The sequence below is a fragment of the Puma concolor genome, chromosome A1, assembly GCF_028749965.1.
Source record: "Puma concolor isolate L17-30 chromosome A1, mPumCon1.1.hap2, whole genome shotgun sequence".
Lineage (NCBI taxonomy): Eukaryota > Metazoa > Chordata > Mammalia > Carnivora > Felidae > Puma > Puma concolor.
Window position 1 is genome coordinate 131760149 of NC_141667.1, and position 20305 is coordinate 131780453.

General features: G+C 40.0%; 1 long non-coding RNA gene across 2 annotated transcripts in view; it reads left to right on the forward strand.

The window, feature by feature from the left end:
• LOC147584479 (uncharacterized) overlaps positions 1-20305 on the forward strand; it is an 83772-nt gene that overhangs the window by 19050 nt on the left and 44417 nt on the right. Inside the window, exon 3 of one of the 2 annotated variants that reach the window (XR_015255479.1) lies at positions 1173-1239. The exons of the other annotated variant lie outside the window; for it this stretch is intronic. This is a non-coding gene — a long non-coding RNA (uncharacterized LOC147584479). The remainder of the gene's footprint in view (positions 1-1172; positions 1240-20305) is intronic. 2 annotated transcript variants of the gene reach the window in all.

The window sequence follows — 20305 nt, forward strand, 5'->3', positions numbered from 1 at the left end:
AGGCTGAGAGATGATACTCCTGGCTCGGTGGATGGTAGGGAGGTCGAAGGTCCCCTCTGGTGGCCATCCGACATTGAAAGTTGGCCACTCGCTAGAACAAAAAAACTGCAACCGACCCTTTCGGACTTCCACACTGAGGTTGTTAGCTCTTCCCCTCACATCCTTAAAGTGATCAATCATAATACTTAGAGGAGTAGTCTGAGTCTGTCCCATAACGTCCGTCCAGTAAGTCCACAGAACAAAACAGAGAAACACAAAAACAGACAAACAGAGGGCCCCTGGAAAGTCTTCCAACTCCATGGAAGCAAAACTGCAAGCTAGCTTAGACCTTTGAGGGGATTCCATGTCCCTCCAAAACCGATGAGGGGATTCCACGTCCCTCCAAAGACGACGGCCTCACGCCAACCAGCGGGAGCGACCCGCCTCGTCTCAGACCTTTGAGGGGATTTCACGTCCCTCCAGAAGGGAGAATCGGAACGTCTTCCGAAACTCCCGGCCCGTGGTCCTCCAGTGCGTCCACTTAGACCGCGTCGGGCACTACCAGAATTCCAGAAATGAGCTCACACAGAAAAGACAGAACAAACAGACACTAACCGTGGCCAGTCAGGCTCTCCGGGTCGGGGGTCCCTCGGGGTTCTTGGGGATCACGGACGAGCCCCCAAATGTTATGCCCAGAATTCATGATCCCCAAAGACCACTAGGGAGCCGAGTCCGATGCAAAAGCAAAGAGCCTTTATTTGAGCTAGCTCGAGCTCAATCCCCTACCTGCACCGACGCAGCGGTGAGATACCAGGGAAAGAGAGCGAGTTTCAAAAGGACAAAGGTTTTATTGGGGCCTGGGGGCAGTTGGTGAGGTAATGGCTATGGCCTCAGCCGATTGGCTGGGGAAGGGTCCTGGGGAAGGGTCCAAGTCCTGTTAGGCAGGTGGGGGGGGGTTACTCAAGGGGAGGAGGTGTGGTCAAGGTGAAGGACACAGAACAAGATGGAGTCGGCTGGCGTAGGCCCGCCCTTTCATTTGGTTGTTGCATTTCTTTTCCCCCCATGGTGGGAAACCATGATGACTCAAATTACAAACATTGGTGAGGAGACTTCCATAAAATTTCAAAAACAGTCTATCAGCAATGTCTGACCTGTCAGGTCTGTAATCTTAGAAAAACTATTTATGTTCCCAGAGCCCTCAAACTTTCTCCCTCTGGACCTTTGGAACACATGAGTCTGGACTTCATTCATTTCCTCCAGGTATGGGTTATCAGTATGCTCTTGTTACTGTATATATGTCTCCTGTGATGAGGCTTTTTGGGGGTGACAGTGGGGTTCATGGGGTCTGGAGCCGATGACCAAGAAAGAATTCTTGAAGACATCTTTGGTGCAAAAAGGTGATTTTATTAAAGTATGGGGACAGGACCCGTGGGCAGAAAAACTGCCCCTGGACCATGAGGAGAGACTGGTTACATACTATGGGGTTGGGGCAGGTAAATTCCAGGGGAAGTTTCCAGTGAGATTTTCATAGGCTAAAGAAGACTTACAGGATAGTGGAGACCTAGCTGTTGTCAAGCCTGGTTGTTTTCCCTCTAGCAAAGCATTAGCATTAAGACAGTAAGGAGTTCCCGGAGAGGCTTTTTACTCTGCCTGCCTCATGTATTTGTCAATGGGTTGCAGGTTATAAGGAAACTTAGTTCTATCTGCCATTTCCTTCTGCCTTTGTTTTCCACATCACTATGGACAGGTGGTGGAGACTTAGGTCCTGCAGGACTATGATCTCTATCAGTTAACCATTTGTTTTTACCCTTTTCCTTTGTTCATGGGCAGCCAGGAGTGCCCAAGGAATATCACACATATCCCATCTGGTTGGGTGGGAGAGGGGTGTTTGTGGCCTGTCAGCTTGCCTTATACTCCCTCATCATCCTGGATGGGTTGAAGCTTTCCCTAGCTGTCAGGTTGATGCCCTTACGTAGTAAAGAAACTATTATGCCCTTACGTAGTAAAGAAACTATTAGAAAACATGTTTCCATTTGCAGTATACCTTACATAATTTCCAGTGATTTAGGCACCCACTTCACAGGGCAAATCCTACAAGTCTTAATAATGGCCTTGCAAACATTTTAGGATTATCAGTGTCCCTAGCACCCTAAGACATCAGATGAGGTTGAGAGAACTAATAGGATCCTCAAAGTTAAAATCTCTAAGCTTGCTGAAAGAAACTGTTATGGAAACTGGTCTGGATCACCCAGCAGAAGAACCAAGCAGCACTCAGAGATCTTGGAAGGCAGGAGGTTTATTTTACACTGGTGCACACCAAGAGGAGATCATTTTCCCGAGGTCTGAGTCCAGAGCATCAACAGAGGGGACAATTTATAGTATGTTACTTCTGCATTCCTCATTAGTAGTGACAGTGGCAAGCGGGTAGGAAGGAAATCCTGGAAGGGGAGTCTTCAGGCAGGGACTGGAATTCCCTTAGCAGTCCTGTTGGCCATCTTGTAACAGATTTTTCCCTATCAAAACTATATTATACTGCCTTGAGTATTATCTCTAGCTCTGCTGAATATTCACAGTACCCTCTTTGGGAAACATAAAATTCATGCCATATGAGATAGTCACCCTTAGACCATTGTGTGTTGGCATACAACCTTCTGTTGGTCTTCTGTTATCCCCTGCTAATATAGCCAGCTACTGTAGATCTTTAATGTCTTATGCTAAAGCCTATCATTAACAGGTTAAAGCTTTACCTGACCTCAGTTCAAAAGATCCTATTGGTCATAGGCTAGGGCCTGGATACTAGGTATTTTTTTTCATCTTTGTTTTTTTTTTAATGAAATTTATTGTCAAATTGATTTCCATACAACACCCAGTGCTCATCCCAACAGGTGCCCTCCTCGATGCTCATCACCCACTTTCCCCTCCCCCCAACCACCCATCAACTCTCAGTTTGTTCTCAGTATTTTTCCCTCTCTGTAAGTTTTTTTCCCCCTTACCCTCTCCCATGGCCTTCTGTTAAGTTTCTCAGGATCCACATAAGAGTGAAAACATATGGTATCTGTCTTTCTCTGTATGGCTTATTTCACTTAGCATCACACTCTCCAGTTCCATCCACGTTGCTACAAAAGGCCATAGTTCATTCTTTCTCTTTGCCAAGTAGTATTCCATTGTGTATATAAACCACAATTTCTTTATCCATTCATCAGTTGATGGACATTTAGGCTCTTTCCATAATTTGGCTATTGTTGAAAGTGCTGCTATAAACATTGGGGTACAAGTGCTCCTATGCATCAGAACTCCTGTATCCCTTGGGTAAATTCCTAGCAGTGCCATTCATGGGTCATAGGGTAGATCTATTTTTAATTTTTTGAGGAACCTCCACACTGTTTCCCAGAGCGGCTGCACCAGTTTGCATTCCCACCAACAGTGCAAGAGGGTTCCTATTTCTCCACATCCTCGCCAGCATCTATAGTCTCCTGATTTGTTCATTTTAGCCACTTTGGCGTGAGATGGTATGGTTTTGATTTGTATTTCCCAGTGTATCAGTGTATCACTGTGGTTTTGTATCAGTGTGGTTTTGATTTGTATTTCCCAGTGACATTGAGCGTCTTTTCATGTGCCTGTTAGCCATTTGGATGTCTTCTTTAGAGAAGTGTCTATTCATGTTTTCTGCCCATTTCTTCACGGGATTATTTGTTTTTCGGGTGTGGAGTTTGGTGAGTTCTTTATAGATTTTGGACACTAGCCCTTTGTCTGATATGTCAAGGGCAAATGTCTTTAAAGCCTACTAAGTACTGAGCACTTTGTACCAGGTATCACAATATATTATAAATATTATTTTTTATTCAATTCCCAGTGCACACTATTCAACCTGTTCAACCAAAAAGCCATTGATTCATCTTCGACTTTTCTTCTCCTTTTGTGATACACATGCAATCCCTTAACTATCACCTCTATCTTTAATATGTATACCAAATGCAATCATTTCTTATTACTTTAACCATAACCACTCTCATCCAAACTACTATAACCTCTCTCCTGAATAAATGCAATAGTTCCTTAGCAGTGCTTTCCTCTACCTTTCTGCCTCTATAGTCTATTCTTCACGAAGGAACCAGAAGTGATCCCCCATGGTCTCCCTCACAGCAAAATCCTGAAGTCCTTGCCTCAGACTGCAAGGCCCTCCATGCTCTGGAATATGGCTTCTTCATCTACTAAACCCCTCCATCCTTCCTTGTCCATTCCAATGACCTGTCCTTTACTATTCCTCAAAAACATCAACTATTCTTCATCCCTAGGTAGTTTATATTTATTATTCCTTGTGCTTGAAATGCTTTTCTTTATTACATTCAGGACTGTACTCAAAAGTCACTTACCAAAAAAGGGCATTCATGTTCTTTCTCTATAAAATACTATATTCCAGCATTTTCTATACCCTTAGACTGGTTTATTTCTCTTCACAGAAGCTAATCAGAAATAACTGCTCTTCCTGTCTTTTGTAAAAATCTAAGTGAGACTATGCTCAGGGCTTATGATGACAATACGAGTAACTTCTGAAAACAAAACAAAACAAAACATTGGTAAAGGGAATAAAAAGACAAAAGTTTAGTTAAGAGAACTGAGTACTACCCTTACAAACAGTAACTCTAAGAAAGAATTAGAACTCAGAATTGATGGTTCTGTGGTGTACCAAAAGGACCAGGATTCCTGAACCCCCGGGTGGCACAAAAGCAGAAAATTGTCATCTTTTTAACAAAGCACTGTGCATGTGGACAAACATCTACATACTATTAGCAATGATCATGACAAAGTCAAAGTTAGAGGCCTTCCTTCTGTTTTTCTGGGGTCTTTGATGACTCAGTCCCCATGATGACTGAGAGCAAATTTCTCACCACAGCAGGAAAGAGGGTCTAAGTCAGATTTAATTTGAATAAAAATTTTCAGAAATGTTATTTCTTGCTTACCAGGCTTTAGATTCAACTTAATACCCATAAATTGGATCATCTTTCTTCTCTTCTTCAAATATTTAAATGATTCCATACTAAAGTTTGTAGTTTTTTTCTCTGTTCTCTGCTCTCTTTTCTCACAACTTGCTGGCTTTCGTTAGTGATATACTTGGATTCCTTTCTCTTCATTTTTTTTTTTTTTTTTTGTCTATTACTGGTTTTTTATTTGTGGTTACCATTAGGTTTATATATAACAGCTTATGCATATAGCATTCTATATTAAGTTAATGGTCACTTAAGTTTGGAACCATTCTACAAGCAATAGAGTTTTACTCCTCTCCCCCACACTTAAGGTATATGATGCATAACTTACATCCTTTTATTTTTTGAAACCCTTCACTGATTTTATAGATAGACTTAATTTTACTGCTTTTGTGATTCCTACTTTTCTTTCTCCAGTTTATAGTCATTCTTTTCCACTCAGAGTCCCCTTTAACTTTGTTGTAAGACTGGCTAAATGGTGATAAATGCCTTTAACTTTGGTTTGTCTGGAAAATTCTTTTTAAAAAAATTTTTTTTAATGTTTATTTATTTTTGAAAGACAGAGAGAGACAGAGAATGAGAAGGGAAGGGGCAGAGAGAGACAGAGACACAAAATCTAAAGCAGATTCCAGGCTCTGAGCTGTCGCACAGAACCTTACATGGGGCTCAAACTCACGAGCCGTGAGATCATGACCTGAGCCGAAGTCGGACACTTAACTGACTGAGCCACCCAGGTGCCCCTGTCTGGAAAACTCTTTATCTCTCCCTCTATTCAGAATGATAGCCTTGCTGGAGTATTCTTGGTTGCAGGTTTTTCACTTCTAGCACTTCAAATATATCATTTTACTTCCTTCTGGCCTGCAAAGCTTCTGCTGAAATTTCAGCTGATAGCCTTATGGGGTTTCCCTTCTGTATAACTGTCTTCTTTTCTCTTGCTGTTTTAAAAAAAACTCCTTGCCATTGCTTTTTGCCATTTTAATTACTGTGTGTCTTGCTATGGAACTCTCTGGGTTCATTTTGTCAAGGGCTCTCTGTGCCTCTTGGATCTGGATGTCTGTTTCCTTCCCTAGATTTGGGAAACTTTTAGTTTTTATTTCTTCAGATAAATTTTCTGTCCCCCTTTCTCTCTCTTCTCCTTATGGAATCCCTTTAATGCAAATGTTATTATACTTGATGGTGTCACTGAATTCACTTAATTTATTTTTATTATTATTACTTTTCTCTCTTTTATTCAGCTTGATTTGCTCCATTACTCTGTTCTCCAGCTGCTGACACATTTTCTGTTTCCTGTAGTCTACTGTTTATTCCACCTAGTGTATTTTTCATTTTAGTTATTGAGTTCTTCATCTCTGATTGGTTCTTTTTATGTGTCCTACCTCTTTTGTTAAGGGTCTGAGTCCTCCACTCTTTTCTCAATCCAATGAGTATCTTTATGACCACTACATTAAATTCCATATCAGGCATATTACATATCTTCATTTCATTTAGGTCTGTTGTTGTAATTTTGTCTTGTTCATTTGGGATATATTTTTCTGTCTCCTTAATTTGTCTAAATCTCTGCATCTGGTTTTACAAGTTAAGAAAGTGCCTCCTGATGTTGAAAGTATGAGAAAGAGACCCTGTAGCATCCTGCAGGGCAGTGTCCCCTCTTCACCAGAACCTGGCATTTTAGGGGTGTCTCCTGTGTGTGTTGCCTGAGACCTGCTGTTGTGGCTGAGTCATATTTGCCTTCAGTCATCTGCCATCGCTCTTTTGCCTGCCAGGAGCAGGATTTGGTCCCTATGTCGTTAGCGAGCTAGTCTAAAGCTAAACTGGACTTGATTTGGGTCAAACTAGGCATTTGCCAGAGCTGCAGTAGAACCAAAGTGCAAGGTGTTTTCACTGTGTTGTCCCCTGAAAAGTTTTCATTGGTGGGTGGGACCTGCAGTCATATCAGATGTCTGGCCCCAGCCCACTGTTGGGGCTACAGGTGAGTTGGTGTGTGTGGTTTTCTTCCATTCTCTTCTGGGCAAGATAATTTGGGGTGGTGCTGAACTCTATTGGGACTGCTTGCATACTGCCTTGCCTGTGTGGCACTGCTTTGGACAGACTACTGCAGAGGCCAGGTTGGAGTGGGTGCATCTGCAAAAGAGCATGGCAGTGGGGCCTGCAGTTAGCAAGCTAGGTGGAGAGTGTTTGTGCTATGCTGGTTCCTGCCGATATACAGGCTGGGGGACAGGGGAAGGAAATGACACCCACCAGCTCTTTGTTCCTAGGTAAGTCACCTAAAGATCCTTGCCCCTCCAGCACATTCTCTGAGATTAATAAACAAATATCCCTCCCATACACCCCAGGCATTTTCAAACTGCTGCTTCAGCGAGGCTGTTTGTTATGCTGTCTTTTTAAGGCCGGGCACCCTCATCTTTCAGCTTTCCCAGAGCCAAGCCCACTGATATTTAAAGTTCCAGTTGTTAAGCCCCACTAGTTTTAAGAACTCAGAAGTTAAGGGGCATCTGGGTGGCTCAGTTGGTTAAATGCCCAAGTCTTGGTTTTGGCTCAGGTCATAAAGTCATGGTTTGTGGGTTCAAGCCCCATGTTGGGCTCCCTGCTGATGTTGCAGAGCCTGCTTGGGATTCTCTCTCTCTGTCCCACTCCTGCCCTGCTCATTCTCTCTCTCTCTCAAAATAAATAAATAAACTTAAATAAAAACCTCGGAAGTTAAGCCCCTCTGGTTTTCAAAGCCAAATCTTAAATGGATTTGTCTTCTCAGTGAGAGTCCTCCATGTCTGGGGTGCCTGGCGTGGGGGTCTGCTCTTCTCTACGTCTGCAGTGTCCCTGTCTCTCCAGGGAGAGTCTCACAGATCAGTTTGGCTCAGGACTGCATCTCTACCCTTGCTATTCTTTTTGATGTAGTCTCTTCTCTACATTTAGCTATGGAGAGTCTGTTCTGTCAGTTTTGGGTCATTTTCTGGCTACTTACACTGATGTAGGTATTATCTAGCTGTATCTATGGGATGACATGAGCCTAGGACCCTCCCACTTAGTCATCTTTGCTGGAATTCCCATAGCATATTTTGAATAAAATATAAACTCCTGATTATAGTCTTCAAGACTCTGCATGACCTTGCCGTCTTTTAACATTCTAACTTCATCTGTCCCCATGTTCCCCTCTCTCCCTGTGTACCATACTTCTCTTTCAGTTATTCAAAAACGTCAAGCTGTCTTATAACTCATTTTGTTCCCTTTACCTACAATGCTATTTCCCCTCCTCTCTTCACACTCGGATTCATTCTAATCCTTAGGTTTCAACTTATATGTCACTGTCACAAGGACGCCTTCCTTGAACATCCTATCTCAAAATCCTGTCCCAAGATTCTCCATCACTCTACTTCTTTGATTTCTATTAGCAAAATGCAGAGTTTTTCAGTTTGAATAAATAAAGCAAGATCTAAATACATACTGCACACAAAAAACACACTAAAATTAAAATAATCTTAAGACAATTTTGAAAGTAAAAGAAAAGTAAAAAATATACCAGGCAAACAGCAATCATAAGAGAGCTGAAATGGTTATATTAATACCTGACAAGATATATTTTAAAACAGGAACTACTACTACAAACAAAAAGGAGTATTTCTTAATGTAAACAGGATCAATATATCAGAAATATATCACAATTATAAATGTATACAGACTTATATAAGGCCCCCAAATACATGAAGCAACAACTGACATAGATAATTCAACAGTAGCTGGATATGTGAATACCTCATTCTTAATAACTGATAGAACACTACACAGAAAATCAGCAAGAATATAGAAGATTTGAACAATGTTACTGGAGAGTAGCAGAATATGGCACCCCAAAATATGCCATTTTGGCATAAGAATTTTTTTGAGCTAAAGACACTTGAAAAACAAGAGATGCAAGAAAGGCATTCTGACCTTTCCTTTTTTTCCTGAAAGCAGCAGATAAAACTCCCAATGGGAAAGACACCCTTCCTATACCAGGAAGAAAAAAAAAATTCTCATCACCAAAGACTGAATAGAGGCCTAGACAAATCTATACAAACAGACCTTGTTAAAGTAACTCTTACCTTCTTTTAGTCTTCCACTTACTTTAGTTTCCCACAACTGCTACGTTGTTCAATCTGGTTTATAAGCACTTGAGCCTATCCACCTTTTGGGTCTTTATTTCCACATGGGGGCTCCCATGTAAATGTTAAGCTCTATGCTTTTCTCCCCATTACTCTGTTCTATATCAATACGATTCTCAGGCCCAGCCAGAGACCCTGAGAGGGTAGAAGTTTTAATTCCCCTACAATATCAACCAATTCAATCTGACATCTATAAAATATTCCACCAAACAGTGCTTGAATACACATTCCTTTCAAACAAGCATTCTCCAGAATATTTCATAAGCTGAATCATAAAATAAGTCTCAAAAAAATTAAAGAATGTTTATATCAAAAAAGAATGCTTTTCAATGACATGAAATTAAATTAGAAACTAAAAGGTAGCAAAAAAGGATATCCTTTTTTTGAGGATATCCTGGATATCCTCAGATATTTGGAAATTGAAAAACATACTTCTAAAATCCATAGATCACAGAAGAATTTGCAATGGACACTAGAAAATATTTTTAATTTAATAAAAACAAAAATAAAATTTTTGAATTTGATAAAAACAAAAATAAAATCTCAAAATTTATGAGATGTAGCTTAAAGCAATACTTAAAAGTAAATTTATAGCTTTAACAGTCTTTATCAGAAAAGTGTCAAATCAATAACCTAAGCTTCTACCTTAAGAAACTAGAAAAAGAAGGGCAAATTATACTAATGAAAGTAAGCAGAAGAAATGAAATAACAAGCATAAAAGCAGAAAACAATGAAATAGAAAACAGAAAAAAAACAGAGAAAATAAAGGAACCCAAATGTTAAAAATAGAATAGATGGACGGATAAAGACAAATACACACAAACATACAGGAATGAAAGAAAGAACATCACTATTGGCCATGCAGAAATTTAAGGGATTATAAGGCAATATTATAAACATCTTCATGCCAATAGAACAGACAACTTGGATAAAATGGAAAAATCCTAGAAAGGTACAATTACCAAACCAAACTCAAGAAGGTATAAAAAATCAGAGAGAAGTCTGGGAAGATGGTGGAGTATGAGGATCTTAGGCTCACCTCCTCGCACAGATACACCCAGACAACAGCCACATCACTGTAACTAACCCATAAAACGAATCAAGGACTGGCAGAACAGACTCTCCACAGTTAATTGTAGAGAAGAGGCCACACTGGAAAAAAATGGTAGGAAGGGTGGAGTCCCAGGTGGGAACCAGACTAACCTATGAGACTAACTACAAACTCAAGGGATACCACAACCATGGAGAACAGAGAGGAACAGAATCACATCAGGCACCCCAGAAATAGGAGACCTGCACTGGGAAGACAGTCCCTGTAACATTTGGCTTTGAAAACCAGAGGGGCTTATCTTCTTGAGCTTTTACAATCAGTGGGGCTTGACACCAGCAACTTTAAAACTCAGCAGGCTCAGGGGCTCCCAGGTGGCTCAGTCAATTAAGCGTCTCACTTTGGCTCAGGTCATGATCTCACAGCTTTAGGTTCAAGCCCCGCGTCAAGCTCTGTGCGGACAGCTCAGAGCCTGGAGCCTGTTTCAGATTCTGTGTCTCCCTCTCTTTATGCCCCTCCCACGTTAATGTTCTGTCTGTCTCATTCTCTCAAAAATAAATAAACTTTAAAAAAATAATTAAAAAAAAAAAAAACTCAGTGGGCTCAGCTCTGGGAGAGCCAGAGGGCAACAGGAAATAGTTCCCACCCTTTAAGAGACAGCATAACAAACAACTCCATTGAGAAATAGCAAAGCAGCAGCCATTTTAAAAGTACCTGCATTATATGGGAAGGGGATTTATTTACTAATCTCAGAACTTTGCTGGAGAGGCAGGGATCTTTAAGAGACTTCTCTGGGAACAGAATAGCTGGTTAACATCATTTCTCTCCCCAACCGTCACCCTCCAGCCTAGATATTCAGACACCTTTGGGAACCAGTGTGAACCTATCTTGCTAATACCCTGTGCCCTGCTCCCACATTCTCCTGCCGATCAGCCCCATCTAGCCTGCTTCAATCAGCAGGAGTCCCTTCAAAGCATCTCATTCTGCAAGCAGACCTGCTAGTGACTAGCAGCACTCCAAACCGACTCTTCCCTTAGAGAGAGAAAGATAACTACACACACCAGTTTAAATGGATCCCCAGCAGTGGGCTCGATGCAAACATCTGATCTGACTGCTAGCCTGTCACCAACAAAAATCTCACAGGAGGCAGCACAAAGAGCCCTGTAGTTCAGGGTCACTGCAACCCCAACAGGCAGACTGGAGCAGACATCTGGTGTCTCCACAGGCTTCACTCACCAATGAAAGCCTTTCTTGGGACAATGAAGGGAGACTGCCCTGAAGTGCCAGGTGACCACAGTTCCAAAAAATAGGCTGAGGGGAAGCATCTGGTCTGACCCAACTACAAGACCAAGACAGCCCCAGAATTTCCCTTTAACCACACACAGACCAAACCCTGCCCACAACAGGCAAAGAGGGCAATTGCAGCCAAGTTGACTGAAGGCAAATGCAGCTCAATCACAACAGCAGGGCACACACAAAACACATAGGGGACACCCCTGAAGCATCAGGTTCTGGTAAGAAGGGAACATCATGCAGGAAAGGACTACAGGACCTCTTCTTTATAAGGTCACTATTTTCAAGATGAGGAGACATAAGTGACCTTCCTAACACATGGAAACAGATGCAGAGAGTTAGACAAAATGAGGAGACAGAGGAATATGTCCCAAATAAAACAGGACAAAATAAGGCAAAACAACTAACTGAGATGGAGACAAGCAATATGCATGGTAGAGAATTCAGAGTAATGGTCATAAAGATACTTGCTGGACTTGAGAAAAAAGTGGATGATCATAGTGACACCTTCAACAAAAAGATAGAAAATAGGAAAAAGAAGCAGAGATGAGAAGTCAATAAATGAAATTTAAAATACACTCAAGAGAATAAATAGTAGACTAGAGGAAGCACAATAATGGATCAGAGAACTGGAAGACAGAGTAATAGAAAGCAACCAAACTGAACAGCAAAAATAAAAAAAGAATAAAAACTTGAATATGTTAAGGGAACTCAGGATATCATCAGATGTAATAACACTGGTGTTATAGGAATCCCCAAAGGAAAAGAGAATAAGGGAGCAGAAAATTTATTTCAAGAAATAATTTATTTAAAGAAAACTTCCTGAATCTGGGGAATGAAACAGAAATCCAGATCCAGGAAGCACAGAGATCCCCCAAAGAGGTCCACAGCAAGATACACAATAAGTAAAATGACCAAAAGTAGGGGTGCCTGGCTGGCTCAGAGGAGCACGTGACTATTCATCTCAGGATTGTGAGTTTGAGCCTCACATTAGATGTAAAGATTACATAAATAAATAGACTAACTAAAAAAAAAAAAAAAAAGACCAAAAATAGTGATAAAGAGAGAATTTTAAAAGCAGCAAGTGAAGAGAAGACAGTTACATAGAAGGCAAACCCCATAAGGCTATCAACTGAATTTTCAGCAGAAACTTTGCAGGCCAGAAGGGAGTGGCATGATATATTCACAGCACTTAAAGGGAAAAACTTGCAGTCAAGAATATTCTGTCAAGCCTATCATTCAGAATAGAAGGAGAGATAAACAATTTGCCAGGAAAACAAAAGTTGAAGGAATTCATTCACTAAACCAGTCTTTCAAGAAACTTAAATAAAAGGTAATTCTTTGAGTGGAAAGAAAAGACCATAAACAGGAGTCAGAAAATTAGGAAAGGAAAAAATTTCAGAGGTATATATAAACATAACAAAAATAATAATCACTTACTTTGAATGTAAATGGACTAAGTGCTCCAATAAAAATATAGGCACCAGGAAGGTTATTATCATTACTAAAAGCAGGGTAATTCCCAATGTTTGGAGTGTACTTTGGAGCTATAGTCCCCCAACCCCCCCCCAAAAAAAATCAAAATCAAATAAGTCAAAGAAAGACTCCATTGAAGGAGTCACCTTTTTAATTCAAGCAACTTATTCTGTGATCTTAGGTAAGTGACTTTCAACTTCCCCAGCAGAGTGAATCCAGACACAGCAGGTAGTGTTAGCCACACCACAGACACATCCTTGCTCAGCTAAAAGATAATCAAGAGTTGTTCTATTATTAATAACAACTTTGTCCAGAGAGTCTAGAGAATCTTTATTGGGAAGCTATTGTCCTAGCACGAGATGCTGCGGTATCTTCAACAATAAAGGAGAGGGTTTGTTTTGTTTTTAATGTTTATTTATGTTGAGAGAGAGTGAGTGCACAAGCAGGGCAGGGACGGGGCAGGGGGAATGAGAGAAAGAAAGAGAGAGAGAGAATATCCCAAGCAGGCTCCACGCTCAGTGCACAGCCCAACTTGAGGCTTGATCTCATGATTACAAGATCCTGACCTGAGCCAATATCAAGAGTTGCATGCTTAACCGACTGAGCCACCCAGGTACCCAAGGAGAGAGTTTTGATCATATTTTCATTTTCACTTACTCCTAACCAGGGAACACGGCCCTGTCAAAGGAAACAAATCCTTAATCATGAATGCCTCCTGGTAGTTCCTTTCTAATTTGACAATGTAAATTCAGGAAAGTTGGTCATTGAGATGTCTAGTTTCCTTGTGAAAAGTTTCTTTGTGAAAAGTTAGTTAGATAACCTAAGAAGCATTGCTCAGCTATGTTCCCACAACCGAGGCATTCATAGACCCAAGAATAATAACCACCATAGACATAGACAAACCCTGTCAGGGCACAAATCATTCCCATTAGGGTGGTAGGATTTCTGTGTTTATCTATTCAAGCAAGAGATCAGGTTTTCAGTGCATATGTGGAGAAAATGTAGCCTGAAAGAATGAGTCATTCTCAATACCTTGCAAAGATAGGTGGTGCTGGTGACAGCTCTTAGAGAGTTGTGGCAAATCTGATATAGATAATCCTGAGAAAATGGGGTGCAAGTGTACTAAGATTTATATAAGGAGTTGTCTCTAATTGGGTGCATACAGTTATAACTGAAGAAAGGTAAAATAAAGCACAGGTTGTTCTGGCCATCAAAGGTGAACTTGGTAAGAGACTACTAATGGGGTTCAACTATAGTTTATGGTGACATTAGGAAAAGAAATTCATCACAGGGTGGACCGGGGGGGTCTCTAGCACCATGGACAGATAAAAATTTTTGATGACAAATCCAATAGGCTGGAAGGTTACCCCCTTAGCAATGGTCTGGGAGACACAAATGAACAAGTTCTCTTTCCAGGCCAATTACAGAGTAAAGGAAAGGAAGACAAGAAAAGATTCTGTTTAATTGAAGTATGAAATGTTGTTCTGGCATCTATGGCAGAAGCAGTCTACCTTGATGTCAGCTTCTCCTCTCCCTTGTCTATGTGATTTGGAGGTCTCCAGCATCTCTACACACTAGATGTCAGGTGGAGACTCCTCAGCTGTGAGATGATTATCGAAGGCTCAATGCTCCCACAGTCATAGGGCTCAATGCTCTAATGCATCAGTGTCAATGGTCAGGAGAATTTGGTAAGGTCATTTTCAGTGGGGCTCAAGAGCTGTTTTACTTCGATGATGTTCTCAAAATACCTAGTCTCTGGACAACCTGGGAGAAATGGACAAATTCCTAAACACCCACACACTTCCAAAACTCAAGCAGGAAAAAATAGAAAACTCGAATAGACCATAACCAGTGAAGAAATTGAATCAGTTATCAAAAATCTCCCAACAAATAAGAGTCCAGGACCAGATGGCTTCCCTGGGGAAGTCTACCAGGCATTTTAAGCAGAGATAATACCTATCCTTCTCAAGCTGTTCCAAAAAATAGAAAGGGAAGGAAAACTTCCAGACTCATTCTATGAAGCCAGCATTACTTTGATTCCTAAACCAGACAGAGACCCAGTAAAAAAAGAGAACTACAGGCCAATATCCCTGATGAATATGGATGCAAAAATTCTCAACAAGATACTAGCAAATCGAATTCAACAGCATATAAAAAGAATTATTCACCATGATCAAGTGGGATTCATTCCTGGGCTACAGGGCTGGTTCAACATTCGCAAATCAATCAATGTGATACATCACATTAATAAAAGAAAAAATAAGAACCATATGATCCTGTCAACTGATGCAGAAAAAGCATTTGACAAAATTCAGCACCATTTCTTAATAAAAACCCTCGAGAAAGTCGGGACAGAAGGAACATACTTAAAGATCATAAAAGCCGTTTATGAAAAGCCCACAGCTAATATCCTCAATGGGGAAAAACTGAGAGCTTTCCCCCTGAGATCAGGAACACGACAGGGATGTCCACTCTCACCGCTGTTGTTTAACATAGTGTTGGAAGTTCTAGCATCAGCAGTCAAACAAAAGGAAATCAAAGGCATCAAAATTGGTAAAGATGAAGTCAAGCTTTCACTTTTTGCAGATGACATGAAAATGTATGTACATGACATGACATGTATCACTTTTTGCAGATACATGGAAAATCTGATAGACTCCACCAAAAGTCTGCTAGAACTGACACATGAATTCAGCAAAGTCGCAGGATACAAAATCAACGTACAGAAATCAGTTGCATTCCTATACACTAAAAATGAAGCAACAGAAAGACAAATAAAGAAACTGATCCCAATCACAATGGAACCAAGAAGCATAAAATACCTAGGAATAAACCTAACCAAAGATGTAAAAGATCTGTATGCTGAAAACTATAGAAAGCTGATGAAGGAAATTGAAGAAGATACAAAGAAATGGAACATTCCATGCTCATGGATTGGAAGAATAAATATTGTTAAAATGTCAATACTACCCAAAGCTATCTACACATTCAATGCAATCCCAATCAAAATTGCACCAGCATTCTTCTTGAAGCTAGAACAAGCAATCCTAAAATTTGTATGGAACCACAAAAGACCCTGGATAGCCAAAGTAATATTGAAGAAGACCACCAAAGTGGGAGGCATCACAATCCCAGACTTCAGCCTCTACTACAAAGCTGTAACCATTAAGATAGCATGTATTGGCACAAAAACAGACACATAGACCAATGGAATTGAATAGAGACTCCAGAATTGGACCCACAAAAGTATGGCCAACTAATCTTTGACAAAGCAGGAAAGAATATCCAGTGGACAAAAGACATTTGTCTCTTTAACAAATGGTGCTGGGAGAACTGGACAGCAACATGCAGAAGGATGAAACTAGACCACTTTCTTACACCACTCACAAAAACTCAAAATGGATAAAGGACCTGAATGTGAGACAGGATACCATCAAAACCCTAGAGGAGAAAGCAGGAAAAAACCTCTCTGACCTCAGCCGCAGCAATTTCTTACTTGACACATCCCCAAAGGCAAGGGAATTAAAAGCAAAAATGAACTACTGGGACCTCACGAAGATAAAAAACTTCTGCACTGCAAAGGAAACAAAACTAAAAGACAACCAACAGAATGGGAAAAAATATTTGCAAATGACATATCAGACAAAGGGCTAGTATCCAAAATCTATAAAGAGCTCACCAAACTCCACACCCGAAAAACAAATAATCCAGTGAAGAAATAGGCAGAAGACATGAATAGACACTTTTCTAAAGAAGACATCCAGATGGCTAACAGACACATGAAAAGATGCTTAACGTCGCTCCTCATCAGGGAAATACAAATCAAAACCACACTGAGATACCACGTTCATGCCAGTCAGAGTGGCCAAAATGAACAAATCAGGAGACTATAGATGCTGGCGAGGATGTGGAGAAATAGGAACCCTCTTGCACTGTTGGTGGGAATGCAAACTGGTGCAGCTGCTCTGGGAAACAGTGTGGAGGTTCCTCATAGACCCTATGACCCAGGAATGGCACTGCTAGGAATTTACCCAAGGGATAAGGGAGTGCTGATGCCTAGGGGCACTTGTACCCTATGTTTATAGCAGCACTTTCAACAATAGCCAAAATATGGAAAGAGCCTAAATGTCCACCAACTGATGAATGGATAAAGAAATTGTGGTTTATATACACAATGGAATACTACTTGGCAATGAGAAAGAATGAACTATGGCCTTTTGTAGCAACATGGATGGAACTGGAGAGTGTTATGCTAAGTGAAATAAGTCATACAGAGAAGGCCAGATACCATATGTTTTGACTCTTATGTGGATTCTGAGAAACTTAACAGAAGACCATGGGGGAGGTTAAGGGGGAAAAAAACTTACAGAGAGGGAAGGAGGCAAACCATTAGAGACTCTTAAAAACTGAGAATAAACTGAGGGTTGATGGGACATGGAAGGGAGGGGAAAATGGGTGATGGGCATTGAGGAGGGCACCTGTTGGGATGAGCACTGGGTGTTATATGGAAACCAATTTGCCAATAAATTTCATATTTAAAAAATAATAAAATGCAAACAAAAATAAAAAATAAAAATTTAAATATTCAAATAAGTAGCTAATTATACAGTAATAATATCATCATAGAAATTAGGAAATATTTATCATAGAAATTAGGAATATAGTGGAATGAATATAACAAAAATATTATATATCAAAACCTGAGGATGCATCTAGATTATCATTAAAAGATTTATATTGTATGATTCCACTTATGTGAGGTATCTAGAATAGTGAGATTCATAAATACAGAAAGTTGAATGGTGGTTGCCAGGGGCCAGCAGGAGAGAGGAAAATGGGGAGTTCTTGTTCAATGGATGTAGTTTCAGTTTTATAAGATGTAAAATTCTGGAGATTGGTTGCACATCAGTGTGAACATAGGTAACTTTAATGAACTGCACACTTCAAAATGGTTAAGATGGTAAATTTTATATGTATTTTATCACAACTCTAATTTTTTTAATTAATAGAGGATTTTATGAACAACTGTATCTAATAATTTTAAAAAGTTAAATGAAATATCTTAGAAAAATATAAATTACCAAATCTGAAAACATGAGTAGACGTATAATTCTTAAAGATGTAATGCAAAAACTTACTTCTGCTAAAAAAATATAGTAATCACCGTTACTTTAGTTCCTACATTCTGCCCCGATTGGCTTCTACCCGTCTCATCTTTCATCTCATCAGCCTAACGAAGAGTTGATAGGGCAGGTTGAATGCTGTTATCTCTTCATGTGGTCTCTAGTCACTTGGAGCTTTAAATCCCCTTGCTTCCCTACACCCACCCTCTGTTTCAGCCAGTCTGATCTCATCAGTTTTTCCCTAGTAGTCTCTGCTTTGAAACTGTCTTCATACAGCTTCTACCTAGAAACCTATGTTTTCACTTATTTTTCCAGTTGTCTATTTTTAGGGTCCATTTAAAATCTAGGCTGCTCACAAGCCTTGATAAGATTTAGAAAGCTGTCCCACTTCCTAGTTCATGCTCAAAAAATGTGGACTTGAAAGTTCACATGCTTACTTTGAAATTAGTCATTTTACTGTGTCTTGTATTGGACTTTCCTAATTGTCAGCTGTTCCATGTATTCTCCTTGGGGTCTTGAGTGGTACCTGGACAGTTAGGGCATGAATCCAGGGTTCTTGAGGTTGGAGTAGAAAGGGACTGTTACTTTATTAAGAATGCTCACCTCTTCAGCTGGCTGGAGAAGACCAGACTCCAGTGCAGGCTCTGTGTCTGCTTGTTGCTTCCCTAGGGTTCTGCTTACAACTTGAATGCCCAGTTACTGGTACTCTTCCCACAATGTATAGTCAGCTGCCTGACCTATTGAGACCCGTTGGTAGTATCCTGGCTTGCTTTCTTTTCTTTCCTCTTTTCTTTTCCTTTTCTTTTCTTTTTTCTTTTCTTTTTAGAGACGGCGAGAGCTCAGGGAGGGGGGCACGTAGAACAGGAGGAAGAGAATTCCAAGAAGGTTCCAGCAGAGCCTGACGCAGGTCCCGACCCCATGATCCTGAGATTCTAACCTGAGTCAAAATCAAGAGTTGAACGCTCAACCAACCGAGCCACCCAGACACCTCTCCTGGCTGTATTAACAATTATATATTTTTTCAAGTTTATTTATTTATTTATTTTGAAAGACAGAATGCTAATGGTTTGGGGGGCAGAGAGAGAGAGAGAGAGAGAGAGAGAGAGAGAATCCCAAGCAGGCTCCACACTGTCAATGCAGAGACCAATGCAGGGCTTAAACTCACAAACTGTGAGATAATGACCTGAGCCGAAGTCGGATGCTTAACTGACTGAGCCACCAAAGCATCCCATATTTCTAAGTATAGATGAAAAAACCATACATTCACATTACAAACAAAATGAGGACTATTCAGAAATATTTTAAATTAGAGATACTTTTGGTAGAAGGTAATAACTTAAACAAAAAGATGTAATGTCACATGTAAAAAGAAATCCCAAGTTCAGGCAATTTTAGGGCTAGTTTATTGAGGCTCAACAATGTTATGAACTCAGGATGTTCTTCTTTTCTCTCTGCTTCCTTTAACATATCTGCTTCTCTTCAGATTAACTATCTTCAACCAAGATGTCTTTAATAGTTTTAGGTGTCATATTTAGACATAGCACAATATACAGCTAAAGAGTTATTGTTTACTTTTATTTATAACATTGAACAAACCTTTTCTGATGTCTCTCAGTAAGCATATGTCTTGACCTAAATTGCATTACTTGCCCATTACAAAACAAATGACTGGCCAGCGGAACAGCACCACTATGATTAGCTTAGAGCCTTGGACTGCTCAGTACATGATCAATTGATGGCCCTAGAATTCCTTGAAGCAAATTGCTCTGTGGAAGAGGGTGGATGCCTGAACTGAGTTATTTTTTTAGGAAGCTGGAAGGGGATTACAAGCATGACAGCAGAGTTGGCAACAACATGACAGTTGTAGGAATAAAGACAGTAGAAAGCATTCATAATCTACTCATTGGAGACAATCATGATGTCTTTGTACAGACTTTTTAAAAAAATTTTGTGTACAAAAATATCTACTTCTTTTAACCAAATTTAGTTAAATTAAGTTTTGACCAAAATTGGATTGTAATATTTTTTTATAATATGACTTGGTAGCTGTTGCCTTTCTGTTAGTGAATATGGGTTTCATCATTATTTTAATGTTGCCATATTTTATTAAGTATGTATGTCATAATTTAATAAATTTTCTTTTCTTGAACATTTTAAATATTTAGAAAATGCTTCAGTGAACAATTTGTTAAAACATCTTTGCACACTTTATTTTTTCCTGGAGGGAAAGACATAGGAATAAAATTGCTAGAATCTGGACTTGTG